The sequence below is a fragment of the Neoarius graeffei genome, chromosome 15 (genome assembly GCF_027579695.1).
Source record: "Neoarius graeffei isolate fNeoGra1 chromosome 15, fNeoGra1.pri, whole genome shotgun sequence".
Lineage (NCBI taxonomy): Eukaryota > Metazoa > Chordata > Actinopteri > Siluriformes > Ariidae > Neoarius > Neoarius graeffei.
The window spans coordinates 55,354,451-55,379,548 of record NC_083583.1 but is presented as its reverse complement, the minus strand read 5'-3'; the positions used below and the strand labels follow the sequence as shown (position 1 = coordinate 55,379,548).

Below are 25,098 nucleotides of genomic sequence, written 5' to 3'. Positions count from 1 at the left end.
GTAATATTTTTTAATGTTGAACATTTCATTACGTGCGAAAATCGGAGATTTTCGAAAGTATGTTGATTTTGTTTGTTTGTTTGTTTGTTTGTTTGTTCTCTAGTTGTCCCGTGTCAATGTACAGGACAACTCACTAGGGTCACACAAAGACATCGTTAGTTTTTGGTGGGTCAAAGGTTAAGGTCACCAAGGTCAAACCTTGTAAAAACACCTAATTGGCCATAACTTCCATTTCTTTGTGATTTTTGCAAGTATCATGCTCTGCACGACTTTTCATTTCTTTATTTTTAAGCCATTTTAATGTTTGGTCTACAGCATTTTTTTACATGTGATTAAGACTTTTGCACTGGACTGTACATCACAGCAGAATACAGTATTAGTGTGGATGTAAACATACTGAGTGATTACGAAATGATTCTTGGACCCGACTCCAAACCTACAACACATCCATATACAGTATGTAAGTCAATGTTTAATGAGGGTGAGTCAAATGAAAACTGTTAATTACTTCCACAAACTTTGTTGGAGAAAGTTATGTTTTCGCCTCCATTTATTTGTTTGTTACTTGCAAAAATCGGAGATTTTTGTATGTTGATCTGTCTGTCTGTTTTTTGTTTGTTGGTGCTCTAGCGCTGTCATTTCTTGACCAACCTTCACCAAAATGCACAGGACAACTCACTAGGGTCACACAAAGACATCATTAGTTTTTGGTGGGTCAAGGTCAAAGATCAAGGTCACCAAGGTCAAATCTTGTAAAAACACCAAATCAGCCATAACTTCCATTTCTTTGTGATCTTTGCAAGTATCGTGCTCTGAATGATGTTTCATTTGCCCGTTTGTTTGTCTGTTCCCAACGTAACTCAAAAAGTAGTGAACGAATTTTGATAAAGGGGTGGCACAGTAGCATAGTGGTTAGCACTGTCGCCTCACAGCAAGAAGGTCCTGGGTTTGAGGTTGGCGAGGGCCTTTCTGTGCGGAGTTTGCATGTTCTCCCCGTGTCCGCGTGGGTTTCCTCCGGGTGCTCCGGTTTCCCCCACAGTCCAAAGACATGCAGGTTAGGTTAACTGGTGACTCTAAATTGACCGTAGGTGTGAATGTGAGTGTGAATGGTTGTCTGTGTCTATGTGTCAGCCCTGTGATGACCTGGCGACTTGTCCAGGGTGTACCCCGCCTTTCGCCCGTAGTCAGCTGGGATCGGTTCCAGCTTGCCTGCGACCCTGTAGAATAGGATAAGTGGCGACAGATAATGGATGGATGGATTTTAATAAAATTTGGAGGAAAGGTGGGCCATGGGCCAAGGAACAATTGATTAGATTTTGATGCAAATCCGGCTATGTACCGTATGTGGATACAGGATTGGTTTATTACGTAACTCAAAAAGTAATGAACATGTTTTGATGAAATTTGGCATCCAGCTTTAGTATTATCCTAGGTTCAAGTGATTTGATTTTGATGTTGATAATACAGTATGTGGCTTGGTGGCAACCTACACTCTACCAAGTGCCCTTCTAGTTCATTTTGCCATTGTTTCTTGCAAACAGATGTCACACAAGTATCAGGTTAAGGTAGCAGTCAAAGCAACTACTGAATACAATGGACCAGGAGAACATTTTACTTTCACAAATGTAGTGACTGTTTCTCTAATTTATGTCGTATTTTAATATTTGCATTTGACTCACCTTTGTATTGTTGTTTTATTAACTAGATAACACTAATAAGAAGACTGAGATACATGAGAAGACTAATAAGATACATGAGAAATCAATAATATGGATAAAACATACATTTTCTCATTCCTTAATAAGAATGCACGGTAACAGCATGCACTGTAAGAGCATTTTATTCCTTACTTAACTAGCTCACTGAGTACAACACAACTTGATTCTCTGGATTGATTAATGTTCTACCTTCCTCAAAGGATTTGACATTTTTAGCCTTTTTTTTTAGCCCCAGTGTTGTAAGGTTCTACCTAGAATGTTGATAGAGATATACAGTGGATATAAAAAGTATACACATCCCATTAAAATGATCGGTTTTTCTGATGTTAAAAAAAATGAGACCATGATAAATAATTTCAAAACTTTTCCCACCTTTAATGTGATCTATAACCTGTACAATTCAATTGAAAAACAAACAAATCTGTTTGGGGGGAAAAACATTTTTAAAAAATGTACAATAAGCTGGTTGCATAAGTATGCACACCCTTAAAGTGCATATCACGGGTAAATTCAGGAGCAAGATCAATGACATTCTCCTATTTTATATTAAACTTTGGTCAAATATCTGTAACATTCTGCATTTTGTGCAATTTTTTTATCTTGCGCAATACCAGAAAAATTCAGTTGAAATCAAGCCATTTGAGGCGAATTGGTCCGCCTCTGAAAAAACTTGCCATTTGGATTTCCCGGGAAACATTGATTTTCGTGACGTCGCGTGCAGGACGCCTCGCTCTGAATCCTACGTCAGCGCTGGTTTGTTTATAAGAAAACGACCTGGTGGTTTTCTGCAAATTTCTTCAACGTTATCACGCAATTATTAAAATGGTTAACAGATGTATCGTAGGAGGGTGTAGCAACACCAATCTTGATGGGATTAGTACTCATCGTTTCCCAAAAGACCGGACAATGAGAGAGAAATGGGAGCGCTTGGTCTACACAGGCTGTGCACTGAAACCGTGCAAAGCTCGCGCAGCCTGCTCGCGCTTCCGCAGGTGATGTCACGAATCTGGCTCCAGACTCCCTTGGGATTTTTCCAGACGCGTTTTGTTATTTTATTTTTTTCTGCTGTAGACAGATGGCCTTGTGCAAAATTACCCTTCTGGATGAGTGTGTAAAGGGACATACTTTCATATAAAAAAAACAAAATTGGTCCAGAATATGCACTTTAAACTAATACTTTGTTGAAGCACCTTTTGATTTAATTACAGCATTCAGTCTTTTTGGGTTCACACCTACCATCAACTAAAATGACTCTGATTAACCCCAAATAAAGTTCAGACATTTACTCAGTTGCATCCTCCAGCAAAAGCCAGGGTTCACAGAGAGCTTACAAAGCAGCAAAGGGATCTCAGTGTCGAAAGGTATCAGTCAGGAGAAGGGGACAAAAACATTTCCACGCCATTAGATATACCATGGAGCACAGTGAAGACATCAAGAAGTCATCAAGAAGTGGAGAAAATATGGGACAACAGTGACTTTATCGAGAACTGGACGTCCCTCCAAAATTGATGAAAAGACAAGACGAAAACTGGTCAGGGAGGCTGCCGAGAGGCCTACAGCAACACTGAAGGAGCTGCAGGGATTTCTGGCAAGTACTGGTTGTGTGCTACATGTGACAACAATTTCCCGTATTCTCCATATGTCTGGATTATGAGGTAGGGTCAAAGAAAAACATCCAGGCCCGGCTAAATTTTGCAAAAAAAATTATATATATATATATATATATATATATATATATATATATATATATATATATATATATATATATATATATATATCAACTCTCCCAAAAGCATGTGGGAAAATGTGTTATGGTCTGATGAAACCAAGGTTGAACTTTTTGGCCACAATTCCAAAAGGTATGTTTGGCGCACAAACAACACTGCGCATCACCAAAAGAACCCCATACCCACGGTGAAGCATGGTGGTGGCAGCATCATGTTTTGGGGTTGTTTTTCTTCAGCTGGAACAGGGGCTTTAGTCAAGGTGGAGGGAATTATGAACAGTTCTAAATACCAGCCAATTTTGGCCCAAAACCTTCAGGTGTCTGCTAGAAAGCTGAAGATGAAGGGGAATTTCATCTTTCAGTATGACAATGACCCCAAAAAAGTTTTGGAATGGCCCAGCCAGAGCCCAGACCTAAATCCAATTGAAAATCTGTGGGGTGACCTGAAGAGGGCTGTATACAAGAGATGCCCTCGCAATCTGACAGATTCGGAGCGCTTTTGCAAGGAAGAGTGGGCAAATATCGCCAAGTCTAGATGTGTCAGGCTGATAGACTCCGACCCAAAAAGACTGAATGCTGTAATTAAATCAAAAGGTGCTTCAATAAAGTATTAGTTTAAGGGTGTGCACACTTATGCAACCAGCTTATTGTCTCATCTCATCTCATTATCTCTAGCCGCTTTATCCTTCTACAGGGTCGCAGGTAAGCTGGAGCCTATCCCAGCTGACTACGGGCAAAAGGCGGGGTACACCCTGGACAAGTCGCCAGGTCATCACAGGGCTGACACATAGACACAGACAACCATTCACACTCACATTCACACCTACGCTCAATTTAGAGTCACCAGTTAACCTAACCTGCATGTCTTTGGACTGTGGGGGAAACCGGAGCACCCGGAGGAAACCCACGCGGACACGGGGAGAACATGCAAACTCCGCACAGAAAGGCCCTCGCCGGCCCCGGGGCTCAAACCCAGGACCTTCTTGCTGTGAGGCGACAGCGCTAACCACTACACCACCATGCCGCCCCAGCTTATTGTACATTTTTTAATTTTTTATGTTTTCCCCCAACAGATTTGTTTGTTTTTCAATTGAATTGTACAGGCTATAGGTCACATTAAAGGTGGGGAAAGTTTTGAAATTATTTATCTTGATCTCATTTTTTTTTTTACATCAGAAAAACCTATCATTTTAACGGGATGTGTACACTTTTTATATCCACTGTATGTTTGGCATGCTTGGAACTGGTACAGGCTGGTCTGATTGCTACTTGTTCTTGAAACTGGTACAGGCTGTTCTGATTGCTACTAGTTTTGGTTAGTTAAATCCTTGAGATTTATCTTCGCTCGCACATTCTGTTCTCTGCTTAATGAAGGTTGTGTTGACCAGTAATGTTGTTCTTCTTTTCATAAGACTATAATCCTGACAGGTGATGTAATGGTGCATAATGTCTCTTTTCTTTCATAAAGTAGTGTAGTCTAAACCAGTGATGTAGTGCTTCATCATTCGTTTACGTTATACATAGATAACTTAGCTTCATCAATCACATCATCATCATCATCATCATCATCATCATCATCATCATCATCCAGTCACATAGCTGCAACACACTCTTGAATGTGAATATATACTCATGTTTGTCCTACAATAAACTGAGAAACATCTCTGAACAGCTGTGTCTGTCAGTGACTGTTTGTTTGTTCCCAGATCGATCCGTGAGGCAGAATCTTCTCAGCTCCAGAGATCGACATTCCTAGAGCATACTTTGTCAATTCAACCTCCTTTGTTACAGACAGATCAAAACCTAACAAATGTGTAAGAACATCCTCAAGGAGACAACCCCAAGAACCCTTTAGGTGCTATGACTGGGAAAGCTACTGTATCACAAAGTATTATTGAGAGTACACCAGGCTTGTAGTACTTGAGTCCAACTCATGCCTTAATTTTAAGGACTCGTGACTTGACTTGGACTGATGACTCAGACTTGGCCTCGGACTCGTACAGTAACTGCATTCCGACTCGTAAATTGGAGACTCTGACTTGGATTTTTCCTTAATTTTTTTCTAACATGCCATAATAATTTGGCATAAGATATTTATATCTACATTAATTTTTATACTAATTTCATGCAAGAGAATGCACATTCAGGGACAAACTAACATTAACGGCACCAAAATGCCTGGAGAGAACGACCCTAGGATTGTCTGCTTTGCTTATATAGACTTCTCGTGCAGTGGGAAAAAATGCACTGGTATGATGATGATGATGATCCCCTTTATTGTCACTAGTCACATGTACCAGCGAAATTAGCCGTCAACCTGTCCGTACATATACAACATACAATTGACATAGGGTAGACAGGACAGGAAGACAGGGATAAAGATAAAAAGGAAACACAACATGAAGAGAGATAAGGAAAAAAAAAAGAACATGCCCCCACTATGCTCCTGTCAGGAGTACAGTGTGGGAACATTTAAAAAAAACCTTTGCATAAGCACACAACAACACAAGTACACTTTAAACACGGGACTTGAGGGGGGAATCAGGGGTAGGGGGTAAGGGAGGAGGGGAAGGGGAGGAGGTAATCCAGTGCAAGCAAGCAGCCATCTGCTCCTGCAGCCATGAAGGCGCTGGTCACGCACCCGCTTGTCGCACTGGGGGTAAAAATGGCGACCGCGGAGAGTTAGAGACGAATGCGAGGAATGAGAGTGTCTCCCGGCAGCGACCTTCAGGGGGAAATGTTTCCTCAGCAACGGCCTAAACCAAGGTCGGTACTGTCTCAGGGTGCCGAATGTTGATAAGATATGAATTGTTTGGTCTTTCCAGGCGCAGTCTTTGCACGTCCACACCGCTCGTCCATATCTGTCCATTCTATTCAAATTGATCTCCGAAAAACGTATTCCTTGCAAAGCTGAAAGCTGCTCTGAGATAACAACCATTTTGTGGTTAAAGTTCTGAATGTCCACAGTCTGAGTGCCAACAGCTTTGCCCACCACTCCAATCATATCGGGCAGCTTTGTGGGGCTTTGAACAGCTGTCACCGTTGTCTGATTTCCTCGATATACCAGGGCAATGCCTAATCCAATCAGCAAAAGTCCTGTAATCATGGTTCCGAATAGGTAGATATCTTCAATGTCCTCCACAGAAAGAATCGCCAGGCACACGACCCGCCACCGCTCCCACGCGTCCATCGTGTAACCAGCCGCAAACGTTCTGGCAGGACAAACGGGTTACCCCGAACCCAAACTTCTCATCGAGAAAACTGTGTCAATTTCATTAGGAGACCAGTTTATCAATTCCATGCTTTTTTTAGTTTAGAAAGTAATGCAGGAAGAGTCTCTTCAAAAAGTACAGCAGACGAAACAAGACACAGAAGCACAAGCAGGGAAAAAAAGGAGGGAGAGGGAGAGCAGAAAAATGCGACCACCTTCCGTGGAAGCACGGAGAGAAAAAAAATGTTCCATATGTAGAAGAACTATCGAGGAGACGACGGGGACAACCTCGAACTTCAATCGTCATTTGGCAAGACTTCATCCAGAGAAGGAAGTGACATGCTATGTTCATTGCTCTGTTGATAGCGGGCCTTGCTTGCTGAATGATGAACTAGCTAGTGTTAACCCTCTCTCATGTTATTTGCCCTGTTGATAGTGGGCGTGGCTTGCTGAGCGATGAATAAGCTTTTTATCTGTAGCCTGTGAGCTAAAATGGTGCAGTCGAGCAGGAACGTTAGTCCAACACAGTAGCAGAGATGCTTTCACATAAAGGCAGCAACAGCCACCGTCAAATGGTACGGATGGAGTCGTGTTCTCGGACTCGACTCGGATCAATAGTGGACTCAACTTGAAATTTTCTTGAATGACTTGGACTTGCCTCAGACTTGAACACTGGGGACTCGAGACTGGACTCGGACTCGAGGTTTAGTGACTCAACTACAACACTGGAGTATACTAGTATAACAGCTAGAAATGTACTCTATTCTATGATCAAGCACTCTTGAACAGACATGCCTGGATGGCATGATACCACAGTTCAACTGGCTGGGCGTGGCATTTCAAGTTGCATTTAAAGTGTTAGCACCTGCATTCAGAGTAAATGTTATTAATATTAATAAGATTTTAATACACCACAGCAACAAAACGGGATGTAGGTCTACAATTCTTGATAACAGAGAAACAGGAAACAGGTCAAAAGCTTCATTGAGAAAGATTTGGATTGTTTATAGCCCACATATCGCAAGAAGAGAATAAAATACTGCAAAAAAAATTAATTTTGGACGTCTCGGAAGCCCATGCACTTCTGTTGTCCTTGTGTCTCTTTAGCGAAGACATGAATTATACATGAACTATTCAATTACCGTCCTCGCCTATAAATGTGAATGCATTTTCGAGTAGGACATGGAGGATAGGGATGTGTGACAGCAAAGTGAAGTTGGGCGATGCTAATAAGTATCAGTACCATTCATTCTTCAACACACACCCACAGGTACCACTGAAAAGTCTTGTGGACAAGGGTGGAAGGTTGGCTTGCAGTACCACCTGGGCTCGACAGGGGGAGCACATAACAAGAGCATCACAACATGAGTCAGGAGGAATAAACAAGATCACACACACTTAAATAGGAGTGCACACATCTGGAAGAGGTGCACAGGCTGTATACCTAAGGCCAGGAAATAGCACTGGAAACAGTTTACAGTTGTTGTTGTTTTGTTTGAGATAGTTACAGTCACAGATTTAATTCATTTTACAAGCTTTTGTTGAGTGAACATAAAACCCTGAGAGTTTGTTCTGCTTTCAGTCTAATTCTTACTAAGAATAATTTTTGTTTCAGTAATTTGAGGACATACAGGACTACATTTCTCTCTTAATCCAATCATGAACATGTTTACAGACAGCTATTGTGTTTTCGTATATGTTTGTGTGTGTGTGTGTGTGTGTGCATGCACATACCTTCATTCATAGCATCCATTTAAGTGCACCACACATATTTAACATTTTTAAACCAATTTATATTTCTGTCGAATAAAGGTAATAATTTTAGTTTATGATTCTAACGTGTCTTCTCTCATCTCATCTCATCATCTCTAGCCGCTTTATCCTGTTTGACAGGGTCACAGGCAAGCTGGAGCCTATCCCAGCTGACTACGGGCGAAAGGCGGGGTACACCCTGGACAAGTCGCCAGGTCATCACAGGGCTGACACATAGACACAGACAACCATTCACACTCACATTCACACCTACGGTCAATTTAGAGCCACCAGTTAACCTAACTTGCATGTCTTTGGACTGTGGGGGAAACCGGAGCACCCGGAGGAAACCCACGCGGACACGGGGAGAACATGCAAACTCCGCACAGAAAGGCCCTCGCCGGCCACGGGGCTCGAACCCAGGACCTTCTTGCTGTGAGGCGACAGCGCTAACCACTACACCACCGTGCCGCCTCTAACGTGTTTTTTTTTAATTAATTAATTTATTTGTGTACCCAATTTGTCTACTCTGCACTGCAATTACATCATTTAAAAGGCTTATTATACCTCTTTACACCATTACAGGCCTACAGTTAGATGATAGCTGTGATTGCAAGTTAAAGGACCTGGTCATAAAGCCACTAACTACAGACTTTTCCTCTTGCCAGGAGGCATTTAAAATTTATGTCCGAGCTCCATAAGAGACTTCATAACGTTCACACACTTATTAGAGAAGGACTGCTGAGACTAATGTAGCCATTTTAAGACAGAGCTATGGTTTGTGTCTGTGACACAGGGAGCAAGAGGCCGATAGTTTGTTCGTTTACAGCTGCGTTTAAAAGGCTATACAGCAGGCGAGCACACATATTATTTATACGAAACTAAATTGAGATAATCCCAAAATGTAGTAAAATTATTTTATGGAGAAGAATTGCATAAAAGTGGTGATAAAATGGGTCTACGTTATAACATGCAGGTGTGTCGGATTCAATCGTATACTCTCCCGTTGTTTCTTTCAAGGCTTCAAAATGAATGTCGTGTATATAGTGTAATACTGAGGTCAATTATTCAACCTGATCCAACTTAGGTTCTTGTATCACATTGACCTACATCCCTTTTCTGCATATGTCATTTATTGACAAATACATTGCTCTAACAAAGCCTCTGCTTTGGCCCAAGTCAACCGCAACTCTGTTTGAAGCTTATTAAAAAGGTATGCTCGCTCCCTCCAGGATTGTTTTACACACCGCTTGGTTGCTGGCGTGTGCTACAGATTGGTCTGTAAAGAAAAAACAGATGTGACCCCTTCTCTGGCTTTTTTCCGACATCTCTCCTCAGGCCTATATACATTTCCAACTGACTGCTTTTCACAAAGTGACCCGTTCTGATGACAGATATATTTTTCAAACATCGGCCTGGTTTGTCAAATGACTGCTGTAGATGGATAAAGGGAATTGCAAAGGATGTGTGTGTGTGTGTGTGTGGGGGGGTGTTAGTGAAATTAGCCAATGCACAGTCCATTTACAGCAACACTAACACGGCACTTCAGGACTTTTAATAATTACTTTCATGCTGACTGATATATTGCTGCTGTGGATATAAACAAGAAAATGTTAACATGGCTCTCACTGACAGGTATGATTTGGGATAATGCATTAGTTACACTGCCCCTGTTGATCCATTCTATGAGCCGAGAAGCCGTGCTGAACCATAATACAGCCGCTCGTGATTTCTGGATGAGAGACCCGAGCGAGGCTCATCCTATTCAACAGGTGCTTGTTGTCCTACAGTAGATGAGGCCTTGGCCATAGCCACAGGGCAATCGGGTCTGGACAGTCGTTTGCAAAGCCACTGCCCTCTGCTCAACCATGTAACCCCGGAAATGGTATAAGAAGCTTCAGAAAGCCATCAAGAAGAGACAGCGTGGAAGGAGAAATATGACCTGTGAATCAGACGTCTGCCCTTTGCCTCTGCTGTAATGGAGAGATGAATCTCCGAGAGCTTTGCACAGCAGCTTCATTGATTGCACATGACTGTCAGAGTCGAGGCAAGTTTTATGCAGTTATTTATCTATGTGCTGCCTTCCTCAGTCACTGGACTGAGTTATAACTTGAGCCACACAAGCGCGCGCACACACACACACACACACACACACACACACACACAGCAAAACATGTGTGCATGTGTGTGTTTGTGTATATACAAGAAAAGTGCTTCTAATTGATATTCTATTAATGCATTTCCCTATTATTATTATTATTATTATTATTATTATGTGGGAAGCACGGTGGTGTAGTGGTTAGCACTGTTGCCTCACAGCAAGAAGGTCCGGGTTCGAGCCCAGTGGCCGACGGGGGCCTTTCTGTGTGGAGTTTGCATGTTCTCCCCATGTCTGCGTGGGTTTCCTCCGGGTGCTCCGGTTTCCCCCACAGTCCAAAGACATGCAGGTTAGGCTAACATGGGGCAGCCTTAGGCCGAGGGGCCCTTGAGCGAGGCACCTAACCCCCAACTGCTCCCCAAGCGCTCCTAGCATGGCTGCCCACTGCTCTGGGTATGTGTGTGTGCTCATTGCTCACATGTGTGTTCGCTGCTTCAGATGGATTAAATGCAGAGAGGAATTTCACAAGTGTACAGTGGTGCTTGAAAGTTTGTGAACCCTTTAGAATTTTCTATATTTCTGCATAAATATGACCTAAAACATCATTAGATTTTCACACAAGTCCTAAAAGTAGATAAAGAGAACCCAGTTAAACAAATGAGACAAAAATATTATACTTGGTCATTTATTTATTGAGGAAAATGATCCAATATTACATATCTGTGAGGGGCAAAAGTATGTGAATCTTTGCTTTCAGTATCTGGTGTGACCCCCTTGTGCAGCAATAACTGCAACTAAACGTTTCCGGTAACTGTTGATCAGTCCTGCACACCGGCTTGGAGGAATTTTAGCCCATTCCTCCGTACAGAACAGCTTCAACTCTGGGATGTTGGTGGGTTTCCTCACATGAACTGCTCACTTCAGGTCCTTCCACAACATTTCGATTGGATTAAGGTCAGGACTTTGACTTGGCCATTCCAAAACATTAACTTTATTCTTCTTTAACCATTCTTTGGTAGAACGACTTGTGTCCTTAGGGTTGTTCTCTTGCTGCATGACCCACCTTCTCTTGAGATTCAGTTCATGGACAGATGTCCTGACATTTTCCTTTAGAATTCGCTGGTATAATTCATAATTCATTGTTCCATCAATGATGGCAAGCCATCCTGGCCCAGATGCAGCAAAACAGGCCCAAACTATGATACTACCACCACCATGTTTCACAGATGGGATAAGGTTCTTATGCTGGAATGCAGTGTTTTCCTTTCTCCAGACATAACACTTCTCATTTAAACCAAAAAGTTCTATTTTGGTCTCATCCATCCACAAAACATTTTTCCAATAGCCTTCTGGCTTGTCCACATGAGCTTTAGCAAACTGCAGAGGAGCAGCAATGTTCTTTTTGGAGAGCAGTGGCTTTCTCCTTGCAACCCTGCCATGCACACCATTGTTGTTCAGTGTTCTCCTGATGGTGGACTCATGAACATTAACATTAGCCAATGTGAGAGAGGCCTTCAGTTGCTTAGAAGTTACCCTGGGGTCCTTTGTGACCTCGCCGACTATTACACGCCTTGCTCTTGGAGTGATCTTTGTTGGTCGACCACTCCTGGGGAGGGTAACAATGGTCTTGAATTTCCTACATTTGTACACAGTCTGTCTGACTGTGGATTGGTGGAGTCCAAACTCTTTAGAGATGGTTTCGTAACCTTTTCCAGCCTGATGAGCATCAACAACGCTTTTTCTGAGGTCCTCAGAAATCTCCTTTGTTCGTGCCATGATACACTTCCACAAACATGTGTTGTGTAGATCAGACTTTGATAGATCCCTGTTCTTTAAATAAAACAGGGTGCCCACTCACACCTGATTGTCATCCCATTGATTGAAAACACCTGACTCTAATTTCACCTTCAAATTAACTGCTAATCCTAGAGGTTCACATACTTTTGCCACTCACAGATATGTAATATTGGATCATTTTCCTCAATAAATAAATGACCAAGTATAATATTTTTGTCTCATTTGTTTAACTGGGTTCTCTTTATCTACTTTTAGGACTTGTGTGAAAATCTGATGATGTTTTAGGTCATCTTTATGCAGAAATATAGAAAATTCTAAAGGGTTCACAAACTTTCAAGCACCACTGTACATGTGATGAATAAAGTTGTTGTTGTTCTTCTTCTTCTATTATTATTATTATTATTATTATTATTGATGAGATGAGATTATTATTACTGAAGTACATGAGAGTTACTCCCTTGAATCTATAATATGAAACATAAATAAGAATCCTGTGTTTATATAAATTATATATAAACAGTTATTCCACAAAATCGAGTCGTATATGAGCTAATAGCCAATGAGGCGCATAGCACCGAGTTGGCTATAAGCCATGTACAATGAGATTGAGTGGAATAACTGTTTCATTCTATCCACCTTTGCTGGATTTTGAAAAACAGAGCATTTTTTTATTTTTTGCAAATTTGATAAATAAAAACTTTATACAAAACATCCGACAAAATCATTTCCGCTTAGAATGTAATCAAACTGGAGAAATGGCAGGAGCAATTAGTGAAAAATGCGATGATAATAATAATAATAATAATAATAATAATAATAATAATTATTATTATTATTATTATTATTATTATTATTATTATTGAAAAATTCAAAAAACAAAACATGTTCTTGCCATGAAATACTTTCATTCCATATTTTGTTGCTTTTTTGTAGTTTTTGTGGGTTTGTTTTCAAGTAGTTTTTATTTCGTCCTCAGTTGGTTCAGCAACACACTCCACCATTTTGTTTTTCTCTACTCATGGTATATGAGCTGATAGCCTAGTAGTAGAGTCGCCAATCAGAGCGCACGATTGCTCATATCCAGTGAATGTGGATAGAATAAATCTATATCCCAGTTACTTTGACAGTGGCATGCCAGACAGACTGGTTTGAGTATTTCAGAAACTGATGATGGCACAACTTCTCCCACACCACTGTTTTTAAAGTTTACATGGAATGGTGTGGAAAACAAAAAACAGCAGTTCTGCAGGTGGAAGCAGCTTGTTGTTGAATGTCTAGGTTGGTTTGAGCTGACAGAAAGCCTATGGTAACGCAAATAACCACTCTTTATAACCGAAAGACTCTCAGAATGTGCAACATGTTGAACCTTGAGGCTCCACATCAGGTTCCACTCCTGTCAGTAAAGAACAGGAACGAATAGAATAGAAATCTGACTCACCAGAACGAGGTACACATACTCTAGAGTTCCTCGATTTTTATTAATATTATTAATATATTTTCCTCTCGATGTTGCAGGGTGAAAGCAACGAACTCAATGACATTTTATTCTTCATTACTCTTCATTACTTCCTTCCTCCAAATCTATTCAAGGGTAATAGAACATTCAAAGGTGGTTTTGTTTCTTGTCCCATTTTCCTTTTCACAACCCCGAAGGCTTTGTCGAGGGAGACTAATCAGACTGAAGATTATTCTCGTGTACATGCTCTTGCCCGTAGCACAGTCACTCCTGCAGCCTCTGCCACAAGTTGTCGACAAGGCCCTCTGCTCCATGCATATATGCATAACAACCGATGAAATTTTTATAAGTGTCCACCATTAATCTCTGTGCCATTTTTAAAAGCAGGGAATTAAAGTTTCATTCGTATTTTTCTTCCACCCCCCACGCCCCACCCTCTCCCTGTCCGCCTACCCTGACTTTCTGAAATATTAATCAGTGCTGAATCTCACATTGTGAAATGCTCTGTTTCCTTCTCTGCTCTCTGATGCAGGCACGACTGCTGAGCCGCTGCGTTATGACCACAAACTCACCTACTAAATAGTCTATATTACCCGAGGTCACCTCAGTTATTAATGATGGTGTACTAATCATATACAATCATTACAGCAGAGATAAAGGGAAGTAAACTCTATCTTTCCTTGTCACTGGAATAAAAACACGTGTTCTATTCCCTTCTACCAGGTTTCATTCATTTGGTTTGATAGCATGCAATATTGTTAGCATATCGCTTATCCGACATGTACTGCGTCACTCTACCCAATGGAGAATGAGCGTTGAATATGGTTCATGATATTGCATGGTTGTCAAGACAACATGACGTCACACGTCAGAGATGAGGCGAATATGCAACGAGAGAGTCTTCTGCTGCACATGCGCACAAGCATTTCTATGTTTGTCAGCGGCACTCGCAATAAACCGTCGCAGTGAATTGAAAATGCCATAACATGCGTCTTATCTCATCTCATTATATCTAGCCGCTTTATCCTGTTCTACAGGGTCGCAGGCAAAATGGAGCCTATCCCAGCTGACTACGGGCGAAAGGCGGGGTACACCCTGGACAAGTCGCCAGGTCATCACAGGGCTGACACATAGACACAGACAACCATTCACACTCACATTCACACCTACGGTCAATTTAGAGTCACCAGTTAACCTAACCTGCATGTCTTTGGACTGTGGAGGAAACCGGAGCACCCGGAGGAAACCCACGCAGGCACAGGGAGAATATGCAAACTCCACACAGAAAGGCCCTCGCCGGCCATGGGGCTCGAACCCGGACCTTCTTGCTGTGAGGCAACAGCGCTAACCACTACACCACCGTGCCGCCCCAAAGGAATATGTGTGTATAATAATAATAATAATAATAGCTGGCCGGGGCAGCACGGTGGTGTAGTGGTTAGCGCTGTCGCCTCACAGCAAGAAGGTCCTGGGTTCGAGCCCCGGGGCCGGCGAGGGCCTTTCTGTGTGGAGTTTGCATGTTCTCCCCGTGTCCGCGTGGGTTTCCTCCGGGTGCTCCGGTTTCCCCCACAGTCCAAAGACATGCAGGTTAGGTTAACTGGTGACTCTAAATTGACCGTAGGTGTGAATGTGAGTGTGAATGGTTGCCTGTGTCTATGTGTCAGCCCTGTGATGACCTGGCGACTTGTCCAGGGTGTACCCCGCCTTTCGCCCGTAGTCAGCTGGGATAGGCTCCAGCTTGCTTGCGACCCTGTAGAAGGATAAAGCGGCTAGAGATAATGAGATGAGATAATAGCTGGCTTTTTTCATGGTATATCAGATATATTCCATTCAGCTAGCATGATGTTGAACGAGTAAGTCAAAGTCCCTCTCACGCCAGAATCTGGTTTTCCCAGGCAGTCTCCTGTCCCAGTACTAACCAGCTCTTTAAGGCGTATGGGTGCGGTGCTGATCTCCATTTCCATAGCCCTAGGGTTACGGTGGGGGGCTGGTCCTCTGGTAACCACCAGAGTTTGACTCCCCACTCACATCTGGATCGCAGCGTGCCTTGCCAGATGGTAGTAGGTACCATTTTTATGATGGTCTTTGTATGACCCGACCGCGAGTAGAACTCGCGATCTCCAGGTCGAGAGGCAGACACTAGGCCAACTCGCAGTTTGAACAAGTAAGTCTCATTTAGTATCATGCCAGCTGAATGGAATATATCTGATATACTATGAAAAAAGCCAGCCAACATTGTTTAATTACTGTATGTGTGATTATATCAATGTGTGTGTGTGTGTGTGTGTGTGTGTGTGTGGTTACATACAGTGTACACAAAATCACCACACTATCTATCTTAGTCTGTAATGTTCTCTTGCAGGTGTGTGTGTGTGTGTGTGTGTGTGTGTGTGTGTGTGTGTGTGTGTGTGTGTGTGATGCGGTGTTAAATTTGTGTCCCGCTCAATTATGAAAACTTGGCGCTCGGTGTAGCCTCGCCCCCTCCAGCGTGCAGCGCTCAGCACGCGCGTGAAGGGAGATCCGCTCAGTCACTCAGCGCGAGACCGGGGGGGGGGGGGGGGGGGGGGGGTTTAAGCACTGTATATACAATAATGTTGTGGGTTTGACTGTAGTGAGTGAGTGAGAGAGAGAGGGGGAGGTATAAGCACTGTATATACAATAATGTTGTGGGTTTGACTGTAGGGTCCTGAGTGAGTGACAGAGAGAGAGAGAGAGAGAGAGGGGGGGGGGTATAAGTGCTGTATATACAATAATGTTGTGGGTTTGACTGTAGGGTCCTGAGTGAGTGACAGAGAGAGAGGGGGGGGGTATAAGCGCTGTATATACAATAATGTTGTGGGTTTGACTGTAGGGTCCTGAGTGAGTGACAGAGAGAGAGAGAGAGAGGGGGGGTATAAGTGCTGTATATACAATAATGTTGTGGGTTTGACTGTAGGGTCCTGAGTGAGTGACAGAGAGAGAGAGAGAGAGAGGGGGGGGGGGTATAAGCACTGTATATACAATAATGTTGTGGGTTTGATTGTAGGGTCCTGAGTGAGTGACAGAGAGAGAGAGAGAGGGGGGGGGGGTATAAGCGCTGTATATACAATAATGTTGTGGGTTTGACTGTAGGGTCCTGAGTGAGTGACAGAGAGAGGGGGGGGGTATAAGCGCTGTATATACAATAATGTTGTGGGTTTGACTGTAGGGTCCTGAGTGAGTGACAGAGAGAGAGAGAGAGAGAGAGAGAGAGGGGGTATAAGCACTGTATATACAATAATGTTGTGGGTTTGACTGTAGGGTCCTGAGTGAGTGACAGAGAGAGAGAGAGAGAGAGGGGGGGGGTATAAGCGCTGTATATACAATAATGTTGTGGGTTTGACTGTAGGGTCCTGAGTGAGTGACAGAGAGAGAGAGAGAGGGGGGGTATAAGCGCTGTATATACAATAATGTTGTGGGTTTGACTGTAGGGTCCTGAGTGAGTGACAGAGAGAGAGGGGGGGGTATAAGTGCTGTATATACAATAATGTTGTGGGTTTGACTGTAGGGTCCTGAGTGAGTGACAGAGAGAGAGAGAGAGAGGGGGGGGGGGGTATAAGCGCTGTATATACAATAATGTTGTGGGTTTGACTGTAGGGTCCTGAATGAGTGACAGAGAGAGAGAGAGGGGGGGGTATAAGCGCTGTATATACAATAATGTTGTGGGTTTGACTGTAGGGTCCTGAGTGAGTGACAGAGAGAGAGAGAGAGAGAGAGAGAGAGAGAGAAGGGTATAAGCGCTGTATATACAATAATGTTGTGGGTTTGACTGTAGGGTCCTGAGTGAGTGACAGAGAGAGAGAGAGAGAGAGAGAGAGGGGGGTATAAGTGCTGTATGTATGTGGCAGTTCTTGTGTATGGGCGGAGCACAGAAGACGGCAGGACAGAGCTCAGGTTGATAAACTGTTTTATTGTCACACTTTTCAGTCTAACTTAGCTCGAAAAACACAGACAGACACACACACAACAGGCGTCTGGTTCGGGGAAGCTCCTCTGCTCTCTGCTCTCCCTCTTTAAATAGGGCGCGGTCACTGGGAAGACACACACAAACACAGGTTAATTGGCGTCAGGTGTAGTGATTCTGCCACTTACCTTCCCTGACTCCGCCCTCCTGTCACAGACCAGCGCTTGACCACGCCCCCGCTGCCACATACCCCCACCGCCCGACTCAGGCTGGGCGGCCGTCCGGCCTGCAGCCAACTCCCCCCCCCGATGGGAGAGGAAGTCCGCCATGACCATCTGCGCCCCTGGCCTGTGGACCACCTTGAAATTAAACGGTTGGAGTGCCAGATACCAACGGGTGATCCGCGCGTTGGCATCCTTCATGCGGTGGAGCCACTGGAGGGGCGCGTGGTCCGAACAGAGGGTGAAAGGGCACCCCAGCAGGTAGTACCGGAGGGCGAGGACCGCCCACTTGATGGCCAGACACTCTTTCTCTATGGTGCTGTAGCGCCCCTCACGCACCGACAGCTTCCTGCTGATGTACAGGACGGGGCGGTCCTTCCCCTCCACCTCCTGGGACAAAACCGCCCCCAGCCCTCTGTCCGACGCATACATAAAGGGGAGAGAAAAGTCAGGGGAGTGTAAAAGTGGCCCCCCACACAGTGCAGCCTTTACCTCAGAAAAAGCCTGCTGGCATTGCTCCGTCCACTGGACTGGATCTGGTGCCCCCTTTTTAGTGAGATCAGTCAGCGGGCTGGTGACATCCGAATAATTAGGTATAAACCTATGATAATAGCCAGCCAGCCCCAGGAACTGTCTCACCCCCTTTTTGGTCTTGGGCCTCGGGCAGGCCGCAATTGCTGCAATCTTGTTAATTTGGGGACGCACCTGCCCGTTGCCTAAGTGGAAGCCCAGATACCGTACTTCCACCTGCCCAATCGCACACTTCTTCGGGTTGGCTGTGAGGCCCGCTCGCCTCAGCGACCTAAGGACGGCCCTTAGATGTTCGAGGTGCCTCGGCCAGTCATTACTATAGACGATGATGTCGTCAAGATAGGCGGCCGCATAGGTGGCGTGGGGGCGGAGGACCCTGTCCATCAGCCGCTGAAACGTAGCGGGCGGGCGCCCCAAACAGCCCAAACGGAAGTGTGACGAATTGGTGTAAACCAAACGGTGTGGAAAAGGCCGTTTTTTCTCGGGATAGTGGAGTCAAGGGGATCTGCCAATATCCCTTCGTCAAATCCAGTGTCGAATAAAAGCGAGCAGTGCCGAGTCGATCGAGCAACTCATAAATACGAGGCATTGGGGACGCGTCGAATTTAGACACCACGTTGACTTTTCTATAGTCCACACAGAACCGGACCGACCCGTCGGCCTTGGGTACCAAGACCACCGGGCTGCTCCAGTCACTGTGGGACTCCTCGACGATGCCCATTTCGAGCTTGGTCTCAAGTTCTTCCCGAACCACCTTTTTTTTGTGTTTGGGTAGTCTGTACGGGCGGCTACGCACTACCACCCCCGGGGGCATCTCTATGTGGTGCTCTATGAGGTTAGTGCGACCAGGCAGGGGCGAGAACACATCCGAAAACTCGGTCTGCAACTGGGCAACCTCCGTGAGTTGGGTCGGGGGGAGGTGGTCTCCACAGGGGACCGGAGAGGTACGTGATGCCAATGCCCCTTTTTGAACCTCCAGTCCCAGCTCCACCTTCTCCGGAACCACCGACACCAACGCCACGGGGACCTCCTCATTCCAGAGTTTAAGCAGATTGAGGTGGTAAATCTGTAGCGCCCCCCCCCGTCCGTTTGCCTCACCTTGTAGTCGACGTCCCCGACTCGCCGTGTGACCTCAAAGGGTCCTTGCCACTTGGCGATCAATTTGGAGCTCGATGTGGGCAACAGTACGAGTACCTTATCTCCCGTTGTGAAGTCCCTAAGGCGCGTACCCTTGTTGTACAAGCGGGCTTGTGGTTCTTGGGCCTGCCGCAAATTCTCCTGGGTTAGGTCGGTGAGCGTGTGGAGTTTTGCGCGCAGGTCCATAACGTATTGAATTTCGTTCTTACTTTGTGAAGGTCCCTCCTCCCAATTTTCCCGCAGCACATCTAGAATGCCGTGCGGCTTACTGTACGCCCATATAATAATTCGAACGGGGAGAACCCCGTGGAGGCTTGGGGGACCTCTCGCACTGAAAACAACAAGGGCTTGAGCCACTTATCCCAATTACGTGCGTCCTCACTTATGAATTTTTTAATGATATTCTTGAGGGTGCGATTGAACCATTCCACTAAACCGTCCGTTGTGGGTGATACACGCTGGTGTGGATCGGCTTAATCCCCAATAACCCATACAGTTCGCGCAGTGTCCGTGACATAAATGTGGTGCCTTGATCAGTCAGAATCTCTTTCGGGATTCCAACTTGGGAGATAACGCGGAAGAGCGCCTCCGCAATACTGCGTGCTGAGATATTGCGCAGAGGCACTGCTTCCGGGTATCACGTTGCATAGTCCACCAGAACTAATATAAAGCGGTACCCTCGTGCTGACCGATCTAATGGCCCGACGAGATCCATCCCAATCCTTTCGAACGGGGTCTCAATTAATGGTAGAGTGCGCAAAGGCACTTTTGGAATGGCCACTGGATTTACTAACTGGCATTCGTGGCACGCCGTACACCACCTACAAACAACGCCGCGAATCCCCAGCCAATAGAATCGGGCCATTATTCGGGCTAGTGTCTTATCCTGCCCTAAGTGTCCAGCCATGGAATTAAAGTGAGCCGCGTGGAATACTAATTCCCGGCGGCTCTTTGGAATTAAAAGTTGCGTGACTCGCTCTTTAGTTTGAGTGTCCTGCAACACTCGGTATAACCTATCCTTCATAATCGCGAAGTAGGGGAAGGATGGGGTGGCGTTCGGCGGGATCGTTGACCATCGATTACTCTCACTTGGTCAAATGCATGCTGCAGAGTCTCATCTCGTGACTGCTCTAATGGGAAATCTGCGAGGGATTCCCCAACAGAGAGATGAGGGGCCGGCGGCTCCTCACTCTGCCGCGGAGATGACATAGACGGCTCTGCGACAGCTGCTCCTGCCAAAGCGACACCCGGACCTCCCCCTGTTAAATGGCAGGACCCACTCTTTACCAAGTGTGTCATTAAATCCCGAAATCCCGGCCAATCAGTCCCCAAAATTAAAGAGTGGGTAAGGCGAGGATTAACCACCGCCTTCACTATAACTTTTTCCCCTCGGAAACAAATGTGGACTGACACCAAAGGGTAGCTGTGAACATCCCCATGCATACACAACACCTTCACCCCCTGTGCTCCCCCCAATGCCTCGTTTTGCACCAGGCTTTGGTGAATTGAGGTCTGATTACAACCAGAATCCACCAACGCCTGATATGTATCCCCTTGAATACTCACCGGTATGCGATACACTCCGGCCCGATCGAGGGCGGCTTCTGGCGCATCGGGGATCCAAACCACCGTGCCCACCTCCATTTCCGTGCACTGCTGTTGGAGGTGGCCCGGTTCCCCGCAGTGTCAGCAAACCGGCCCGGGCTTCCTCTCTGCACTGGTGTTCGGGGGCTCACTCACCTGAGGGGGGGGAGAGACAGACACAGAAGGGAAAAATGGGAGGGCACCGCGGGTGCGGCGGGCCGGCTGGGGTGGTGCCGGCCCCCGCCTCCGCGGTGGGGGAATGGGGCGAGGACGGGACACAGGAGGAGGGGGAGAGAGAGAGAGAGAGAGAGAGAAGAGGAGAGAAGAGAAGAGGCTGTCTGCTGTCCTGCCGCCGGAACAGCCGCCAAATGGTCCTCCGCCAGCTTGATGGCCTGATCCAGCGACGCCGGGCGGTGGCACTGGACCCACTTCGCGGTTCCTGTGGGCAAGCACGCGATGAACTGCTCCAGCACCACCTGATTGACGATCTCCTCGGCGTCGCGGTTGTTGGCCCTCAGCCACCGCCGGCAGGCATCCCGGAGTTGCTGGTCAAACGCGAATGGCCGGCCGACTTCCTCCAAGTGCAGAGCACGGAAGCACTGGCGCTGTTGTTCGGAGGTGCGCCCCACATGCTGGAGGATGGCCCGGCGAAGGTCCACGTAGGCCAGCCAGTGGTTGGCGGGGAGCTGTAGTGCGGCCAGCTGTGCCTCTCCCATCAGCAGGGGGAGGAGGCGCACTGCGCGCTGATCCATTGGCCACCCGAGGTCTCTGCGACTTGCTCAAAGAGCGTGATGAAAGCCTCGGGGTCATCCTGTGGGCCCATCTTTTTCAGAGTGAGGGGGGGACGGGCCCGCGGTGGAAGCGTCAGTTGTCCCCGCCGACGCGAGGAGGTGCCAGAACGCCTGTCGGTCCTCTTGCTGGGCCAACACCAAAGCCTCGAAGCGCTGCTACTGCTCCTTACGGAGCGTGACTAGCGCCTGGTGCTGGCTTTGCTGGGCCGTGGCGAGGGCGTGGACCAGGTCGGCGAATGGGGAAGACTCCATGGGGCGGTTCGGCGTTGGTGCTACAGTCCCGGGTTTCGGCACCACTGTGGCAGTTCTTGTGTATTAGCAGAGCACAGAAGACGGCAGGACAGAGCTCAGGTTGATAAACCGTTTTATTGTCACACTTTTCAGTCTAACTTAGCTCAAAAAACACAGACAGACACACAACAGGTGTCTGGTTCGGGGAAGCTCCTCTGCTCTCCCTCTTTAAATAGGGCACAGTCACTGGGAAGACACACACAAACACAGGTTAATTGGCGTCAGGTGTAGTGATTCTGCCACTTACCTTCCCTGACTCTGCCCTCCTGTCACAGACCGGCGCTTGACCACGCCCCCGCTGCCACAATATACAATAATGTTGTGGGTTTGACTGTAGGGTCCTGAGTGAGTGACGGGGGGGGGTATAAGAGCTGTATATACAATAATGTTGTGGGTTTGACTGTAGGGTCCTGAATGAGTGACAGAGAGAGAGGGAGAGAGAGAGAGGGGGGTATAAGCGCTGTATATGCAATAATGTTGTGGGTTTGACTGTAGGGTCCTGAGTGAGTGACGGGGGGGGGGGTATAAGTGCTGTATATACAATAATGTTGTGGGTTTGACTGTAGGGTCCTGAGTGAGTGACAGAGAGAGAGAGAGAGAGAGAGGGGGGGGGGTATAAGCGCTGTATATACAATAATGTTGTGGGTTTGACTGTAGGGTCCTGAGTGAGTGACAGAGAGAGAGAGAGGGGGGGGGGGGTATAAGCGCTGTATATACAATAATGTTGTGGGTTTGACTGTAGGGTCCTGAGTGAGTGACAGAGAGAGAGAGAGAGAGAGAGGGGGGGCATAAGTGCTGTATATACAATAATGTTGTGGGTTTGACTGTAGGGTCTTGAGTGAGTGACAGAGAGAGAGAGAGAGGGGGGGGGCATAAGCGCTGTATATTCAATAATGTTGTGGGTTTGACTGTAGGGTCCTGAGTGAGTGACAGAGAGAGAGGGGGGGGGGCATAAGCACTGTGTATACAATAATGTTGTGGGTTTGATTGTAGGGTCCTGAGTGAGTGACAGAGAGAGAGAGAGAGAGAGAGAGAGGGGGTATAAGCGCTGTATATACAATAATGTTGTGGGTTTGACTGTAGGGTCCTGAGTGAGTGACAGAGAGAGGGGGGGGGCATAAGCGCTGTATATACAATAATGTTGTGGGTTTGACTGTAGGGTCCTGAGTGAGTGACAGAGAGAGGGGGGGGGGCATAAGCGCTGTATATACAATAATGTTGTGGGTTTGACTGTAGGGTCCTGAGTGAGTGACAGAGAGAGAGAGAGAGAGAGAGAGAGAGAGAGAGGGGGGCATAAGTGCTGTATATACAATAATGTTGTGGGTTTGACTGTAGGGTCCTGAGTGAGTGACAGAGAGAGAGGGGGGGGGCATAAGCACTGTGTATACAATAATGTTGTGGGTTTGATTGTAGGGTCCTGAGTGAGTGACAGAGAGAGAGGGGGGGGGGCATAAGCGCTGTATATACAATAATGTTGTGGGTTTGACTGTAGGGTCCTGAGTGAGTGACAGAGAGAGAGGGGGGGGGCATAAGCGCTGTATATACAATAATGTTGTGGGTTTGACTGTAGGGTCCTGAGTGAGTGACAGAGAGAGAGGGGGGGGGCATAAGCGCTGTATATACAATAATGTTGTGGGTTTGACTGTAGGGTCCTGAGTGAGTGACAGAGAGAGAGGGGGGGGGCATAAGCGCTGTATATACAATAATGTTGTGGGTTTGACTGTAGGGTCCTGAGTGAGTGACAGAGAGAGAGGGGGGGGCATAAGCGCTGTATATACAATAATGTTGTGGGTTTGACTGTAGGGTCCTGAGTGAGTGACAGAGAGAGAGGGGGGGGGGGGCATAAGCGCTGTATATACAATAATGTTGTGGGTTTGACTGTAGGGTCCTGAGTGAGTGACAGAGAGAGAGGGGGGGGGCATAAGCGCTGTATATACAATAATGTTGTGGGTTTGACTGTAGGGTCCTGAGTGAGTGACAGAGAGAGAGAGAGAGAGAGAGAGGGGGGCATAAGTGCTGTATATACAATAATGTTGTGGGTTTGACTGTAGGGTCCTGAGTGAGTGACAGAGAGAGAGAGAGAGAGGGGGGGGGGTATAAGCACTGTATATACAATAATGTTGTGGGTTTGATTGTAGGGTCCTGAGTGAGTGACAGAGAGAGAGAGAGAGAGAGAGAGGGGGGGGGGGGGGTATAAGCACTGTATATACAATAATGTTGTGGGTTTGACTGTAGGGTCCTGAGTGAGTGACAGAGAGAGAGAGAGAGAGAGAGAGGGGGGGGGTATAAGCGCTGTATATACAATAATGTTGTGGGTTTGACTGTAGGGTCCTGAGTGAGTGACAGAGAGAGAGAGAGAGGGGGGGGGGGGTATAAGTGCTGTATATACAATAATGTTGTGGGTTTGACTGTAGGGTCCTGAGTGAGTGACAGAGAGAGAGAGAGAGAGAGAGAGGGGGGTATAAGTGCTGTATATACAATAATGTTGTGGGTTTGACTGTAGGGTCCTGAGTGAGTGACAGAGAGAGAGAGAGAGAGAGAGAGGGGGGTATAAGCGCTGTATATACAATAATGTTGTGGGTTTGACTGTAGGGTCCTGAGTGAGTGACAGAGAGAGAGAGAGGGGGGGGGGTATAAGCGCTGTATATACAATAATGTTGTGGGTTTGACTGTAGGGTCCTGAGTGAGTGACAGAGAGAGAGAGAGAGAGAGAGAGAGAGAGGGGGGGGTATAAGCGCTGTATATACAATAATGTTGTGGGTTTGACTGTAGGGTCCTGAGTGAGTGACAGAGAGAGAGAGAGAGAGAGAGAGAGAGGGGGGGGGTATAAGCGCTGTATATACAATAATGTTGTGGGTTTGAC

At 46.1% G+C, this 25,098-nt stretch overlaps 1 protein-coding gene across 1 annotated transcript in view; it reads left to right on the top strand.

Annotated features, from left to right (window-relative positions):
• fam174c (family with sequence similarity 174 member C) overlaps positions 1-25,098 on the top strand; it is a 301,306-nt gene that overhangs the window by 150,071 nt on the left and 126,137 nt on the right. The window lies entirely within an intron of this gene.